At 45.3% G+C, this 13126-nt stretch overlaps 1 pseudogene; it reads left to right on the forward strand.

The window, feature by feature from the left end:
- LOC122941946 overlaps positions 1 to 13126 on the forward strand; it is a 119370-nt pseudogene that overhangs the window by 14973 nt on the left and 91271 nt on the right.

Raw genomic sequence — 13126 nt, forward strand, 5'->3', positions numbered from 1 at the left:
AGATAAGCCTGGGAAGGAAAGTGGCCAATCTGTCCACCAAAATTTTGGAAATATATTTTAGGTCGTTATTAATCAGGGATATTGGGCGATATGATGAAGGCAAAGTACAATCTTTACCCTCCTTTGGTAGGACTTTGATGTACGCTGTATTCATGTCTTGCGGTATCTCCTGCCCTTGTAAAATGTTGTTATACAGTGTCGCAAGTACCGGGGCGATCTTAGGATTTAGTGCCTTATAGAATTCATTAGTGAAACCATCAGGCCCCGGCGCCTTCCCATTGCTGGAGTTCCCAATGACCTTCTGAACTTCCTCCTCCGTAATCGGGTTGTTTAAAACATCAAACTCATCTCGGGACACTATCGGTAAGGATAAGGTAGCTAACCATGGCTTTCTTTGAGTTCCCGGGTTCATAGTGGAGGCGTATAGTTCAGAATAAAATGTCTTAAAAGTTTCCACTATTTGTTTGGGTTTTGTAAGTACACAACCTTTTTTGTCTTTTATTGCAGTTATTTGACTGGAGGGTGTAAACCTGTAACGGAACGCCTAGCACCCCGACCGGGTACCTCAGTCGATAGATGCTCCTAGTACTTCCAGAGGACTCCTAGCACTTCCCTTGACACTGTCAGCACTGCAGACCCCATGAACCGCCGAAGCTTGGTGGAGGTCTCGCCGTCTCCTACCCACCCTGGACCTACGACAAGGCTCCAGGCTCCAGTGGGTGAACCTCTCCTAAATGCAGAGACAGGAACCAGGAACAAGCTCTTACAAGAGCTTATACTCAGGGGAGTATTGTGATATAGCAATCCCCAAGAGTGTAGTTATCGCATTCCCCAAACATGAGCTAAAACTTCATGAAGGTATAAAAGCAGCCTCTTTTATTGAGGGCTACCCGCCCGTATTTATGCAGGTCCCCATCTGGTGGACACGCCCCTAGGGGACCAGAAGGAAGACTGTGACACAGGACAGATATGTAGCAATTCAGGATACACAGACACAACACATCCCCACAATGCATCATGGTTTCCTCCTCTCTGCCCTGGAGACACCCGAGGAGCAATTCAATTATCTCTCAGGACAAAGGGAAATCGCCAATACACATGTGGAGACAACAGGACAGAAATCACCATTTAAACACACAATGTCACACCCTTACGGTAAACACAGACATTTAAAATATCCCCAGATAGCTCAAGTCTGAGTGCATATTATTAGGTGAATGGCACTCAGACTACACGAATACAATAAAATTAGCTATCTGGGTACCCTCACATAACAAAATACAAATCCAAAGACAGATTTAAGCTGTGTGGCCGGTCTGTCTTCTCCTTTAAAGTTAGTATGGGCCATAATCCTGAGGCAAGAGGCTGGTAAACAGGCCTCTCCAAAACCCAGTGGCGAGGTTGGTTTCGCCACAAAACCCTTTTGCTAGGTTCGCTAAAAGCCTTCCTGCTTTGTTCCCATATTTATAATACTTTGCTTCCCTCCTCTTCCCCTCTAGTTCCTCTCTCTTCCTAAGCCAACTGTCAGGACTCTCTTTGGCTTTCACCCAGAGGGATTTAGTAGACATGGAGGGTCTCAAGATATATTGTGTAGTGCGCCCCCCCCAACACCTTATTATAATAAACATTGGTGACGCAGTGCGCCCCCCGAACACCCCAGTGTAATAAACATTGGTGGCGCAGTGCGCCCCCCTAACACCTTAGTATAATAAACATTGGTGGCGCAGTGCGCCCCCCCTCAACACCCCAGTATAATAAACATTGGTGGCGTAGTGGGCAGTGCGAATGAGGGTTAAAAAAATAAAAATAACTCACCTCCTCCAATTGATTGCGTAGCAGCCGGCCTCCTGTTCTTTCTTCAGGACCTTTCAAAGGACCTGTTTGGCATCACTGTGCTCATCACATGGTACATAGCATGATCCATCACCATGGTAATAGACCATGTGATGAGCTCAGTGACGTCACCACAGGTCCTGAAGAAAGAACAGGAGACCGGCAGCTACGCGATAAATTGGAGGAGGCGAGTTAATTTTTTTATTTTTTATGTTTATTATACTGGGGTGTTGGGGGAGCGCATTGCACCACCAATGAAGATAACTGACCTGTTAATAGAAATACAGGAGGCAGGTGCTGGAATCAAATAGCCGGACCCTGACCTCTATAACAGGGAGCTGCGATCAGCGGCAGTTAACCCCTCAGGTACCGCACCTGAAGGGTTACCTCAACTGCCGCTGATCGCAGCTCCCTGTCATAGAGGTCAGGTGCCGGCTATTTGATTCCAGCACCCGCCTCCTGTATTTCTATTAACAGGTCAGTTATCTTCATTGGTGGCGCAGTGACCACAGCCCCTCCTCTCCTCCTCCCATATCTCTCCCTATTGGCGGCGGCAGCGGCAGCACAGGGGGAAGGGAGAGACTCCTCCTCTGCGCTGCTGAGAAGAACATCGGCGGCAGGGCAGAGAACTATCATCTCCTGTGCCCGCCGCTGTATTCAACGGCAGAGCTGCGTGGCAGGTCTAGTCGCAAATGGTGACAAGACTAAAAAGTCTTGTCGCCATTTGTAAATTCTAAGTCACATTGGCGACCATTTTGGTCGCCATCTGGAGCCCTGAAGGGCACACTAGATTTAACACAATATACACAGGGAATATATACAGTGGTATGAGATTACAGATACAGGTAATTTGGGTACAACAGGGTTAAGCAGAGTAAAAGTCAGTTACCGGGTAGATGAATATTCCTTTGGGTCATAAGGGTGGAATAGCCTTTGGCTGCAGTCACGTGGGGGCAGTGAGGTCAGCTGGTTCCTGATCTCTCCAAACACATTGGCATGATGTGACCCCCTTCAGAAAAGACACCGCCCTCTGGCTTGCATGGGCTTATGACCTGTGGCCGGCTGCTCCCCTATGGGTAGGGTCCATCCTTCCTTCTCTGGTGCTGGGAGAAAATGACCCATAGGACTCATAGCCCCAGACCAGAATGTCGCAGGAAAATGGTTCCGGGCCCAATTGATCCGCCTGGGTTCTGGCTACAACTAGAGTCCAAACATGGTACCGGTATTTGGTTTCTGTGGGGAGATATGGCTATCTCCTTTCCCTGGCATGCCCCCATTAAACAAAGCCCATGGGCACGTACATCGTGGCCACTGGGACACAAATATGTATCCGCTTTGCGCCTGCAACCCCTGGACCCCTGGGGGCTTTCTTCCTTGTTAGCTGACAATCAGATGGCTGGGGCTTTGAAGCAGGACTCTCCTGTGGAGTTCACTACCTCTGCTATCTGTCAGCAAATGGTGTGTGTGAGGACATGGCTGACCGTAAATATTAATCCATATTCCTCACACTGTCATTTACTGAGGTACCCTTAGAACAGGTGGTGAATCAGGCGAAACTTCCCACACTCCCTCTTGGGGACAGGACCCAAAGGGGAAACCCGAATGTTGGAAAAAGGGGGGCATGTAAACGGGCCAACTATTCTCCTCAGCTGAGCTTTGAACCTTTTGAATTTTTTCTCGCAATGCGTGTGGGTTTTGCTTTGCGGAAGGCAAATTATCGGCATAGGGTGGACGAATTCGAAAAATAAAAGGGGATGAAAACACTGAACGAGAAACTAAAACAGAGTTGTGCAGCGGCCCCTTTACTAGGGTATAGGTCAAGCCACGGGGACATCACTGCTACGCTCACCGGGGTCTTTACCACAGGGGGTTCAGAAATAGCAGAGGGGGTTTGTGGAAAGCGGCGTAAGGTCCGGCACATACGGACCTTACGGAAATTGCTCTCTGTGTGGCTGCTCTTTGAGCTGTGTAGGTGATATTACGAATAACTCCATGCAAGATATTTATGAGATAGTTGTTTTTTGGTGTTTTACTGAATTTGCCTGTTGTATTACAGAAGATCTATAATGGATTTTAGATCACGTGATCAAACTTGGAAAACCCAAGTGGAAGCAGTGTTTGCTGGGAGCGCGAGCGGTGGTGATGATCCAGGACTAAGAAGTATGAGGGAATCTAAAGTGTGTTTTAAAAATCTGCAGCACAAAAGATTGAGAACATGGTGGAACAAGGCCACCTTGGAGCAATATATAGCTAAGTCTCTAATCCCCAGGGGCCTTAGGGTTCAGATATTCCCTTCTTTTGGTAGGGAAGAAAGTGAGTTCTGCTCGAGATGGGAGGCGGCTTGTAACACCTGCTCAGGTACTCTAATGCAGTTGATAATTGAGTTAAACAATAAGACACTTAACTCAATAGAAAAAGATATTGATGAAACAGAGAGATATCTGACTCAGAATATGCCGACGACCGAATGGGAAGTATATAAGAAGGAAATTGACACCTCCTTCCTGACTTGGGAAAATCAGATTAAGATGACAAAAACCAAAAAATTACAGAGAGATCGTACGGATTTTGAAAACAACAAAGTATATCGGTGGAGAAATACTGAAATAAGGAATCGCTCCAGACTGACCTCCGTATCCTCAGTGACATCAAGAAGCGAGGACGAATCTATGGGACCTTAGGGTTTCAGAAGATATCCTCAACGCTTCATGAAACGGAAAAATGAGGAACCTCAAAATTCAGTAGGAAAGAGGCGCCTGGAGCCGACCCAAAACACACAGCAGGTAATTAATTTATCCACACATGTGTTGACACAAGATCAGACTGATATCCTGAAAAAAGGTTTGTCTTTTTCACCATCTAGTAATCTGGATCTTTTCTCTACAGTGAAAGACGTGCAATTATTTGCACGCAAATTGATTTTAAAGAAATTGTTTAAACAGAGAGAGGATCCAAACTTTCCATCACTAGCGGAACAGGAGGCCCTATCCACATTGGTGGAGTTACTTGATGAACAGGAGATCGACAATCGAATGGGTGAGTTTCCAAAACACTTAAAACCAAAATCAGGGAAATTTCCTCCGATTTCCCTGTTCCCCAACATTGAATTGTTTGTCCAACTTGTCTGTAGAGACTTGGAGAAAATCTCGGCAGATGGGGAACATGATAATTGCACTAGTGGGGAAAAGAGAGCATTGAGAGAATTAAAAGCATGGAATGATGTGATCATAAAAGGAGCTGATAAAGGAGGCAATATAGTGATCTGGCCTCGTACAGCATATGAAAAAGAAGCCTGGCGTCAATTGAATGATCACAGATGTTACAAGAGGCTGACATTCAACCCAACTCTCAAATTTAGGGGTGAGCTGAATGTCATCCTGGAAAAAGGAGTGGATGAAGGTGTCATTACAAGACAACAGATGTCCTTCTTACTAACAGAACATCCGGTGACTCCAACAATGTACTTTCTACCGAAGGTACATAAAAATATGGAACAACCGCCTGGGAGACCCATTGTCTCGGGTATTAATAGTATAAATGACGTAGTGTGTAAGTACATTGAATATCATCTGCATCCCTATGTTGAAGAGTTATCTTCATATTTGAAGGACACTACCGATGTACTCTGAAAAGTTGAAGATCTGCATCTGGACTCAGACATGCTCCTGGCCACCTGCGATGTGGAGTCGCTATATACTTCCATAAAACATGAAGATGGTCTGAGGGCAACCAACTTCTATCTACAGACTTCAAATATGCCTGCAAAAAAACGTGAGTTCATTATGGCTCTATTAGAATTTGTGTTAACACACAATTTCTTCATGTTTGGGGGTCTCCATTTCCTACAGCTTCAGGGAACAGCGATGGGGGCGTCTTGTGCGCCCTCATATGCTAATCTGTTCCTGGGGCTGTGGGAGAGGGAGATCCTCCAGACTGAAGTAACATCACTGGCACAGAAGGTGCAATATTGGGGTAGATATATTGACGATCTGCTGATTATATGGCAGGGCACCAAGGAGGAGTTTGACGTATTCATGAATCAACTGAATAGAAACGACCTAAACATCCGATTGACCTCCACCACGAGCCAAACAGAGGTGGAGTTTTTAGACATAAAAATCAGCGTGGGGGAGAATGGGAAAATAGTGACAGACTTGTATAGAAAACCTAATTCTGTCAACAGTATATTATCGGCCGACTCAGCATACCCCAAAAGACTGATTGAAAATATTCCCGTGGGGCAGTTCCTGAGGGCCAGACGGATATGTTCCTCAGACCATCTGTTTGAAAATCAAGCAACAGACCTACGCCATAGATTTCAGGCCCGCAACTACACTGAAAGATCAGTTGAAAGGGCATATAGACGAGCGAGTTTATCAAAACGCTCAAATCTATTGCAAGGTAAGAGGCCAGGGGGGAGTATGGAGGAGGTCAGATTCATAACAACATTCAATAACAGGAGCAAGGAGATCACCAATATATTAACTAGACACTGGGAGATTCTAAGACTCGACCCTTGTCTGAAGGACAAATTAAAAGAACATCCGAGCATTACCTTCAGAAGAGGAAAAAACCTGAGGGATCATCTAGTGAAGAGTCATTACATAATACGCCCCCCTAACCTGTTTGGCTCAAAAGGCCCACGATGGGGAAATAAATCTTGTGGGAAATGTGTCGCATGTACAAACATGGACAGAAGTGACATCTTTTGGGACATGTCCCATCAAAAAGAATACAAAATCACCCACCCCATTGATTGTACAACAGTGTGGGTAATCTATTGGGCCATATGTCCCTGCGAAAAAATCTATGTGGGGATGACCTCACGACAGTTTAAAAAACGGATCCGTGAGCATGTACTAGCAATTGAAGCCGCACAGGAGATAACTGATATACAATTATTAACAACTATACCAAGGCACTTTAAAGCGGAACATGCCTGTGATGGATCAGCCCTACGCTTCCGAGGGATTGATCATGTAATGATCTCCCAAAGAGGTGGGAATTGGAAGAAACTACTGGCCCAGCGAGAGACACGCTGGATATATACTCTGAAAACTATGGCCCCTGTGGGATTGAATGACTATAACAGCTATGCTCCATTCCTCTAGATTACCTTTTTCGTACTTCAAAGTCTGGATCATCACAGAACCACCAGGTAAGATGGGTTCATTTTTAATAATTTTTGTTAATTATTGTTATTTATTTGTTGATGAAATGATGTATATTTCTTTTAGCAGCAATTTGGTTATGTTTTGTCCCGTCTGTGACACCAGTGGTGGGCTGCCTATATTCAGCAGCCACATGGTGGTTCTGTCTTTTGTTATGTGTTTTGATATGGATACTGACCTTCTATGTATCTCTTTTTTTGGTTCTGGTATTTCTCAGTAAGTTATGAATATCTGGATAACATGCACTTTGGAATATGGAGCTCCCTGGTCTATGGACTGATATGAGAAAAATCTGCGGTACCTAACATACAAAGCATCAGGAGAAAAAGAAGAAAAAGGTGCGGAGAAGATCAAGGTGGTCCGGATCTCCCCGATCCATGGAAACTCCTGAACATATATATACATGGGGACACTAAACAGTGTCCCTTTGTTTATGGATATCGTCAGTTAATGATTAAAGGGTTTTTGGAATGGGATATATGTTGGTTGGGTTTTGAATGACTATAGTGAGTAAATATAAGGGGGCGGACTGGGCTCTGATACCATCAATATAAGTCCTCCTCACGGAACACTGGCACTGGGTACCTTTACTTACACACCCTGTCACTTTTTCTTCTATCCCTACTTTCTTTCATGCACTTGCACTTGCACTTTAACAATTGGTGGTATTAGAGCACAATTGGATCCTGAATAATTATTCGAGGCATGGGATTAATTGGATTTTATGTATTAATTTAATGTCCCCTGTGTTGGGATATTTCTATGTTGCACATTAGATGATGGCAGATACTATGGCACGTCATAGATATGTCATCAATACTTGATATTCAATAATTGTACATGCACTGAGGTTGCTTATTAGTATGATTAATTAACACCAAAGTACTGTATTGTATTTGCTACACTATGTGGGATATGCAGTACTGTTCTGCAGAATCATTATAATGTGTATAATCTTATAGAAATAGATATACACTAAATTATATATGCACTGGTGATGTGGCATTTTTTATTCTTATTTATACTTATATTTATATTTACCTAAAGTAATTGTAGAGATATATGTTCCATCTATATAGGTCATGCAGGATACCCAATTATTCATGTACAGCAAAGAGCGATAATAACAAGCTAGGTGGTTGTGGAGGATTGAGGATGTCGCTGGTCCGATCATGTGACCCGCCTCGTGACTCGGTTGCTAGGAAATGAGGATGCCATGGGAGTGTGATGTGAGTATAGGGCGTGACGTCACTTTCTGGCGCCGCTGCCCTGTGTGACCGAGTCATGATGCGGATCGCATGTTGGTATGCGATCGTCTGAGTGCCGTCCATGACCCAGTACATGATGACGGAGAGCGATGTGGAGGGTTAATAGAAGGGGAGGAGCAGTAATGGCTGATGCATAGGATTGAACGATGCGGCGCTAGGGTCCGGAGAGGTAGGTGGGCGGTGCCAATACTTTGAGATCAGGTGACCGATGACGCGACGGAACATGACTGACTATTGGCTGGGCACTGACTGGGCACGCCCCCCGATGCAAGGAGCAGCTGATCGGCTCAATTAGGGAAAGCTGAGTAGATGTGTTCGGATTGGTTGAACTTAGATGTCAGGGGTAAATAGGAGGTCAGTATGGAGGAGTTCAGTATGCCCCAAGAGGAAGCAATTCAGCGAAACGATCGTCGGGCGGCTGCTTCAGACCAGGGTCAGTAGGTACAAATTGCACTTGCACTTTAAATTGTGATATTTTTTTTTCCCCCGTTCCTTTTGCAGTCCCTGCCCAGTGTTGGCTGCACCCAGGCTCACACTCCTTTAAATGTTTGGAGTGTTTCTGTATGCATGTGCTGGGTGCTATTACCACTATATGTGCCCCACTAGGCGGATACTGCTCTATATTTGTGTATGGGGGGATACTAGTCCCTTATTGGTTTGGAGCTCACTCTGTTTTTATACAAATTATTTGTAACACCGTAGTGTTCCCATTATGTGCTGTTTTTGTATATGTTTTAATTGATATACCATTCAATGTTTTTGGATATCCAATAAAGGAAATAATTAATTAAAATTGCTCTCTGTGTGGCTGCTCTTTGAGCTGTGTAGGTGATATTACGAATAACTCCATGCGAGATATTTATGAGATAGTTGTTTTTTGGTGTTTTAGCAGAGGGGGTTTGTGGAAAGCGGCGTAAGGTCCGGCACATACGGAGCACTTGTGCTTATACTTACTCCTCTAGGAGGTGGGGCCAGCGGCTGCAGCGGATAAGGGGTGGGTTCTTTGGGCCATCATCATACAGAGCCAAAGATCCGTAGCCTTGACACCCCAACCAATGTTCGGGTTGAGCGCCAACCGCCTGCGAAATTCCTCGTCGTACCGCCACCAAGCAGATACCCAATGTACCTTGTAGGGGCTGTATATTGAATCCATGTTGAGAAATAATTCAGAGCAACATTCAGGGTGGCACTGCCCCTTGACATAACCTAAAACTGAAAAAGCTTAAAACCGATTACCCACTATATGAGCCACCTTAGGTCTGTTATCAATAAATGTGTCAGAGTTGGGCCTGCGTTCTTTGTCGATCATGTGCTGGTCAACAGAAATTAAAGACCATATGTCAACGTACTGATTGTTCCAAATCTTATTCTTCGTCTTGTTGTCCAAATGCGCACCCAGAGGGCAGATACCGCAAAATAGTGCTTCTTTGTGATTTCTAGTCCTAGGCGGCTTGTTACCCTGGGTAACAGGAGCAGAGGGCTCAAGCATACTTCCCAGATCTAATTGGGAAAACAAAGTTTTAAGGGCTGGGACTAACTGCTGACCCATAGTGGCCAAATCCCAGGCCCCTGTAAAATTAAACTCACCACCAGACGAATTAGACTGAGGGTCCGTGGAAACGACTGGAGAATCAAGCTCCTGGACTACACTGACCCGACTGGCACGCAGGACGATCTTCTGGCTGAGTGAATAGGCTCCCACCTCTTGCATGAATGGGACCAGCCAGAACTGGCGCTGCAGGAACTGACCTCGAATTAAGAAGGAAACAGCCACCTTGAGGACTTTGAGCGGACAAATCTGTGATTCTGCCTGGAGGATCTTGAATGGTGGCAGAAACAGCTATGTCTATGACATCTCGACCTGCACCTGCGGACGGAGCAATGACCAGGGAAGGGGGAGTGAGAACTTCTGTGCGGGGAGCGTGAGTGCCCTACTGGCGGCATATGGTTGGCTACAGTGTGTGTGGAGAAGAGGGCATCAGACCTGCAGCCAAGTGCAAGTTATCCTGGGAGACTGGTGCTGGGGAAGGAGGGGTTAAATCTGCCTCATTAGTGGGCAATGCATGTTCCCCCTGAGGCTGAACAGAGGAAGCAGTGAGGGCAAAAAGCTCCTCAAAAGAAGAGGAAGCTGAAGGGTGATTGCCCATGGCACCAAACAGAGCGGGAGGGGGGGTTAATAATTTTCCGGCTGAGCGCTTTAGAGCACAGAGGAGCCAGAGCGCATGGGGTGGGGCTACAGGAAGAGCGGGCGGAAGAGCAGCAGAGCTCCCAGCCAGCACGCTGGAAACAAACTTCTTGGACCGGGGGAGCATATGAATGGAGGAGGAGGGTAGACTAGGGCTAGACGGCAGGGTGGGTGGGTGAGCCGTGAAGTCCGCAGGCCACTGATAGCAGCAGGAGCTGGTGGAACAGGAGGGGGCTCCCGCAAGCCAGCCAGAAACTGAGACAGAAACCTTGTACCTTCAGATTGGATCCTGGCAGCAATCGTCGGCCATACCACAGAAGAACTTCAGAACAGATTTCTGGTCAGGTGCCAGTGACAAAGAGGCAGAACAATGGTAAGCCCTCCTTTGTAATACCTCTAGGGGAGGGACAGCAGCAACCACCACGGAGAGGCTGCAGGAAAGGGGGAGGAGGGGCCAGCAGGCCCTGTAAAGCAGCATTATGCAACTACAGCCATAAAAAACACCCCTGCGGGCTGTATTATTAGACTTCCCCACAGGAAGCTATGCCTGGCTTAACCCTTAGCCTCCTAACCTGGTCTCCGCAGTCAAGGACGCCTACTCTGTACGCTGTGGCGTCCACTAAAACCACCAGGACCAATGAGCATGAAACTGGAAATAACATAAGCACAGTGCATATCGAGATATCATATGTATCAAAGAAAATCAACGTAATATTAATATACAAAAGGTAATTTTTCCAATTAAGTCCCATAGGGAAGCTAGTGTTGAGATTTAAAATTCAAAATGCTTCCCTCATGAACAAGAGACACTGCCAGTTTTCTCTCTATATGAGTCTGTTAACCACTTCAATACGATAAAACTTAAAGCTAATTAGAATACCCTTATGTCGTTCAATAAAGTTTTTAAAAGTACCAGAGGAGTTAGGCCAGGTTCACATCACCGCTTAGTTTTCCGTTCTTTTGATCCATCAGAAGAACAGGAGAATAAAGAGATATACGGATCCTGTATTTAAGCATCTATTATGCTCAGTTATGCACATTTTGCATCTTTTTTTAGTCAGGGGTGGACTGAAAACTTAAAGTGGCCCTGGAAAAAAAAATACTAAAAGTGGCCCCGTTTTGTAGTCGGGTCCAAAATGATGGAAGGAAGGGCCAGCAATACCATATTGTGGCACATTATACCACCCCAACAGAGCCAAATACCACAGTCCATCACAAAATACTGCCAGCAGCACAAAATACATCCCCAAAAACTTCCACTAGCCGGCTGTGAAGAGGACCCAGGCGGCCCCCTGGGCATTGGCCAATCGGTAAATTTCACTGTAAGGTCTATGGCCAATCCACTCCTGGTTTTAGCTATTTCCATCTAAGATACATTATTTTAGATGTAAAAAGCCCTGCATGCATGACTTCCCAGACTACACAGTATAAAAAATAAGACTGTTCATTAGTCGTGAGAGCACATACACTACTCACAAAAAGTTATTTGGCTTTCGGGAGAAATTTATGGAAAACATAAAAAGTTCCCACTCTTGTGATATTATATCAAGGAAGTAGGGTATTTAAGTAGAAGCAGCAATGGTGATTTCCTCACCTTAAACAATTTATTGAAACAAAAGCCAACACCAGTGGTGGGTATACCCCCACAAAAATGTCAGTGTCTCAATAATTTTTCTTGTGGCCTTGAGCATCAATTACAGCTTGACAACGACGTCTCATGCTGTTCACAAGTCGACTTATTGTCTGCTGAGGCATGGCATCCCACTCTTTTTTAAGGGCTGCCCTCAGGTCATTGAGGTTCTGGGGTACAGAGTTATGAGCCACTACACAGCGACTCAGCTGATCCCACAGGTTTTCAATGGGATTTAGGTCTGGAGAAAGTGCAGGCCTCTCCATTTGATGTACTCCAGTCTCCAGCAGCCCTCCCCAAATGATGTGACCTTGATGAGCTGGAGCATTGTCGCCCATGAAGATGAAATTAGGCCTGTGTTGTTCATGCAGAGGCACAATGACTGGATTCATGATGATATTCAAGTAGAATGGACTTGTCACTGGACCATTCATGAAGTGTAGGGCAGTTCTGTATTGACTAGACACATCTGCCCACACTGTAAGACCACCACCACCACCAAAGGCTTGTGACAACAGTGGCTGATGCACAGTGCTCTCCTTAACAAAGTAACATAGTTTATAAGGCTGAAAAAAGACATCTGTCCATCCAGAATAACTCCCTGGATCAATGACCCATCTGTAGTAGCTATAGCCTGTAATATTATTACACTCCAGAAATACATCTAGGCCCCTCTTGAACTCTTTTAGTGAACTCACCATCACCATCACTTCCTCGGGCAGAGAGTTCCATAGTCTCACTGCTCTTACCATAAAGAATCCTCTTTCTCCCCCTTCTACAGTATGTTTGTGTACAAACCTTCTTTCCTCCAGACGCAGAGGATGTCACAGTCCTGGGGATACAGTGGGGCAAAAGAGTATTTAGTCAGCCATCAATTGTGCAAGTTCTCCCACTTAAAAAGATTAGAGAGGCCTGTCATTTTCATCATAGGTACAGTTCAACTATGAGAGACAGAATGGGGGGAAAGAATACCGGAAATCGCATTGTAGGATTTCTAATGAATTAATTGGTAAATTCCTTGGTAAAATAGGTATTTGGT

Source organism: Bufo gargarizans, chromosome 6, assembly GCF_014858855.1.
Source record: "Bufo gargarizans isolate SCDJY-AF-19 chromosome 6, ASM1485885v1, whole genome shotgun sequence".
NCBI lineage: Eukaryota > Metazoa > Chordata > Amphibia > Anura > Bufonidae > Bufo > Bufo gargarizans.